Source organism: Nicotiana attenuata, chromosome 6 (assembly GCF_001879085.1).
Source record: "Nicotiana attenuata strain UT chromosome 6, NIATTr2, whole genome shotgun sequence".
NCBI classification, from domain to species: domain Eukaryota; kingdom Viridiplantae; phylum Streptophyta; class Magnoliopsida; order Solanales; family Solanaceae; genus Nicotiana; species Nicotiana attenuata.
Genome location: NC_031994.1, coordinates 28681347 through 28686748, shown reverse-complemented (window position 1 = coordinate 28686748; position 5402 = coordinate 28681347).

Here is a 5402-nt window from a genome sequence, read left to right as displayed (position 1 = left end):
TGATGACCTTTTGGGTCATCACAATTGGCTTCTGTACCGTTGCATTAACTTATTTATGCCTAAGACGGGAGTGCTAGATGATGGTTGTGAGTGCAGTAATGAGTAGTGTAAACTGCCTAGGTAACGTTGTCAATCTTATAGTCACGATCTCTATATGAGTGTCATATCAAGGAGTACAGAGGCTAGATTTTCATTATTTTAATTATATAGGCAAGATTTCTATGTGATTAAGAGTTAATGAACACAAACCGGTTAAGTGATGAAAATAATCACGTGGCACGGATTATTACTTGCAGTCTTATAGGCATGATTTCTAAGTGTAAGAACTTGAGAACATGATCTCTAGGCCGTGGTTAAAATAGACGAGCAAATTAACACAGACTAGACCTTATAGGCATGTTAACTAGGTGATGTTATTGGATTATTGGACCTTATAGGCAAGTTATCTAGGCAGTGCTCAGTCCATACTAATTAGGGTCCTATAATCATGTTTCTAGGTGAAATGAACACGTTAAAATATAATTCCTATAGTCATTGTTTCTATTAACAAATAGCATGTAGGAATTCAAGACCCATAGGCATGTTTTTTTAATTGGTAAGTAGCACAAAGGAATTTAAAAACCTATAGGCTTGCTTTCCACCCTAATATAAATAAAATCCTATTGGCATACTTTCTGAAAGATAGAATACCCAACCCCCAACATCCAATAGCCCCCATTACTATTTTTTTTTACAAGGGTTATTATTACATGCCCAAGAGAAATAGATTTAAAAAACGATACACTGACCACAGGCCCAGTGATATACTAACTAAATACAGTGTGAATCCAAGTGTATCTAGGCCTTCAGAACAACAACAACAACCCAGTATAATCCCACTAGTGGGGTCTGGGGAAGGTAGTGTGTACGCAGACCTTACCTCTATCCCGAAGGAGTAGAGAGACTGTTTTCGAAAGACCCTCGGCTCAAGAAAACAAAAATACAAAAAGAGACAATATTAGTATCGCCACAGAAATCATAGGAAAAATAGGAACAACATGAGATCTAGAAGAAAGATGCAAAACAAAATCGATAGCTAGTAAATAGGTCCAATATCCAGGCCTTCAGAATTTCTAGAAAAATGGATGAGGCCCGTAAGTTGCACCCATAACTCAGCAATAGTGAAAAATGCCTTGTTGAGTGTGATACTTGACTGATCTCAAAGGCAATACTCATTGTTGACACACAATTTTGTTTTTCTATACCCGGATTTATCATACTGGGCTGCAATTTTACTTTAAAAAGTCATAATGATAGTTATAATATTTTTATCTTAATTGGAGTATTATAAGTTCATCCTTTACCTTTATTATATTTTTTGCTACATATTTTATTCGTTAAATTAATAGTTTCCCTTAACATAAGGCATTACAATTTATTTTTTTAAGTATATTTACATAAAGATGTATTTATTTAAATATGTATTTCCGCTTCACAAATTTTATGCAAGTATTTGAATTACCTTTTGTTAATTATCTTCTCTCATTATTATAATTACGTTATTTAACTTAATATTGTCATTATTTATATTACTAGTGTTATCATTGGTGTTAGTTATTATTATTATTATTATTATTATATACCCACCTACCTTTATTTATTTCTTGCTAGCAAAAACCCATTTCCACTAAGACCAAACCAACTTTCCATAGATTTTATCTAATTTTTTTTTCCAAAAATTACTAGAAAACTAGATTAATCCCTAAACTAATAGTCTGTTTGGCCAAGCTTCTTTTTGACCAAAAGTGCTTTTTTTTTTGGCCAAAAGTTTTTTTGGCAAAAAATTGAGGTGTTTGGCCAAGCTTTTGAAAGAAAAAAAAGTGCTTTTGAGGAGAAGCAGAAAAAAGTAACTTCTCTCCAAAAGCACTTTTTTGAGAAGCACTTTTGAAAAAAATACACTTAGAAGCAGTTTTTTAAAGCTTGGCCAAACACTAATTGCTGCTCAGAAGTGCTTTTCAAACTAATTAGCCAAATACAAACTGCCTTTTGAGAAAAACACTTTTGGAAAAAAACACTTCTCAAAATAAGCTGATTTTTGCAGCTTGGCCAAACGGCTATAAATCCCATTCCCACCACCCCTCGTCCAAACCCCCCCTTCTCAGCCTTCCGGCATTTGCCCTTTACATTCCCCCATTTGTTTCATTTTACTTTGTCTTTAACTTATTTTTTGTTCCTTCTTTTTCAATTTATACCCGTTAAACACATTCCTCTTCAAGTCAAAGCTTTCTTTACCCTTCCTCTTTCCATTCTGGTGATTTAAGAGTGCCTTTTGAAAGAAACTTGCAAAGATTTGAGGAAAGAATCTCATTGAAGAATCCGTTCAAGTTCAAGATATTAAAATAGGTAAGTATTTGTTGTAATCTTTTGCTCCTTTTCATTATTTATTCACGGATTTTTCTCTCTTTCTTTTCTATCAATTTGAATCAAAATCTCAATCTTGTACGCTTTCCTTTTTGAAAACTTTTATTTCATGTCATAGATTCTTGCTCTAGTTATGGGATAACTTAATTTTGGGGATTTTCTTTTGCACTTGTATTGAATCAGATTTTTTAAAAATGGTCTAATTGATCTCTGATTTCTCTAATTGATACGGTCAAAATCAATTCTTTCCTAATTTGCAGCCTTAAATTACATTCTGCTAATTTACTTGAATACTAACTTTCTACAAGTATAAATACTTGTAAATTTTGAGCTAAAAGGGGAGGACTTTTGATCATTGCTCTTCATCACTACCATAACTTTTCTTTTACTGTGATATAATGTATTCACTGCTCTTCGGCTACTTCTTTGCTTGTTGCAAGCCAAAGCAAAGTTTGGTTTCTTTTATTTCACTCGACACAAGTGTTGCTCGAAATTCTAAGAAGTTCTGGTGATCTCGGAGCGTCGAGATTTGAGTGTTGGTTTCTTGTCGCTATCATTCGAGTTTTTGTGAGCGTTACTATGTTAAAACACAAATCAGGAAAAACTGTTAGAAAAATAAAAGAAATTGAAAAAACAGAAGAGTTTAAGAAATATTCCGAGTTCACAATTTTCTTGTGTGTCCTTAAGAAATTTTAACCCCCTCACACGTTGCCAAGGTAATGAATTAAATCCTCCCAGGATAAAACGGAATAAACCTTCCTGCAACAGTGGTAATACAAACTGCAGGATACCAACGAACTCAAAGAACGGAGCAAAATCACACTTACGAATTTGAGAGAGAGAGACTGCGAATTAAGATGCAGTATATTCAGAAAGAAGTTCTGGAGTGTTTTTCGTGTGTAGAAAATGGAGCCTTGCCTCAGAATTTATAGGCAATTATCAGAAGAGGTGTCTGGAAAAGGTGCATTTTCAGAAGAATACGCTGCCTGCCGCGGTTCTACCGCGGTCGCGGCAGAACCGCGGTCAGAGGGGCCCTCTGAACCTTCAGCAGGGTTCTGGCGTATTTTCAGCAGTGATTTGACGTTTAATTAATTATTAAATAATTAAATAAATTTTGTCCAAAAATAATCTTATCGATCGATTTGACAAATTCAAATTCAAATTCAAATTCAAATCCGAATCCGAAGCCGAAGCCGAAGCCGAAGCCGAAGCCGAAGCCGAGCCGAGCGAGCGACGACGACGGCGCGAGGGTTCATTCTCTTCAACTCCTTTTAAGAGCTTTAAGAAGTGATTCTATATATAAGCACACAAATGTGGTTGTCCCTCACCAATGAGGGACAAAGTGCAAGACAAAAGTTCACTTCTTCAAATTTTCAATTTCCCTCCATTTTATTTCCCTCCATTTCCAATTCACACTTTTTCTACTTTAAAGCCCAATGGCTTAAAGTCCAACAATCCCCCACATGAATGGGAATGACTGTATCAAGAAAGATCATAGATGAAAGCTATGTGATTTTGCAAGTAAGGATTAATTGCATCTGGATAAGTAGGTTTCCCTTTGAACTTTCCGTAGTGAACATATGTCGGATATACTCGGTCAATCGGTAGATTTGATATCTTTGAACCGTCGAACTTTAGTGTATACCTAGACAACCATATGTCACACAATCAACCCTTAACCGTCTTTTAGTTCTCATTGTTGTATTCGTTTCAGCCATGAACACCGCCTGATCTCATAAGTGCGTAGAGAATTGGCCTTACAGAATTCTCATTGAAGCGGCTTCCACTTCACACATACATAGGTGATTCCTAAACGTGTAATCCTTTAGATTGACACTATTTGATAACTACCACATCAAACTTAGGTAGTCATTAAAGAACGTGTAAAGTTCTATCCTTGTTACTGAATATTGTCTTCATCACGAGAAGGGACCAAAGACTTTACTTTGACAATGTTGAACCGGTCAATCACAACTTTGTTTGAGCTCCTTGAACCTAGATCTCGGAACATCCAAAATTCTAGGTAGAGTTACCGCCATGTTGACTTGTCCTCGGCCATAGTCCCATTCCCTTAGATGATTTTTCAACTCCCTCTCTAGTTAAGCCTTTTGTAAGCGGATCCGCCACATTATCCTTTGATCTTACATAATCAATAGTGATAATTCCACTAGAAAGTAGTTGTCTAACGGTGTTATGTCTTCGTCGTATATGACGAGACTTTCCGTTATACATAACGCTCCCTGCCCGTCCTATTGCAGCCTCACTATCGCAATGTATGCAAATAGGAGCCAAAGGTTTTGGCCAGAACGGAATGTCTTCTAAGAAATTTCGAAGCCATTCAGCTTCTTCACCGGCTTTATCCAAAGCTATAAACTCTGATTCCATTGTAGAGCGAGCAATGCACGTCTGTTTGGAAGACTTCCAAGATACTGCTCCTCCACCAACAGTAAAAACATATCCACTTGTGGACTTTGTTTTTGTTGAGCCGGTTATCCAATTTGCATTACTATATCCTTCGATAACCGCAGGATATTTATTGTAGTGCAAAGCGTAGTCTTGGGTATATTCCAAATATCCCAGAACTCATTTCATTGCCACCCAGTGATGTTTGTTGGGATTACTTGTGAATCGACTAAGTTTACTTATTGCACAAGCTATATCAGGTCGTGTACAGTTCATGATGTACATTAAGCTTCCCAACACACGAGCATACTCCAATTGAGACGTACTTTCACCTTTATTCTTTATGAGATGATGATTTAAGTCAATTGGAGTTCTTGCACTTCTAAATTCCAAGTGTTTGAATTTTCAAGTACCATTTTCACGTAATGTGATTGAGACAAAGCTAGACCCTGAGGAGTCCTCTGGATTTTAATTCCTAGAATTACATCGGCAACTCCTAAGTCTTTCATATCAAACTTACTAGCAAGCATGCGCTTAGTAGCTTGAATGTCGGCAATGTCTTTGCTCATTATTAGCATATCATCAACATATAAGCAAAC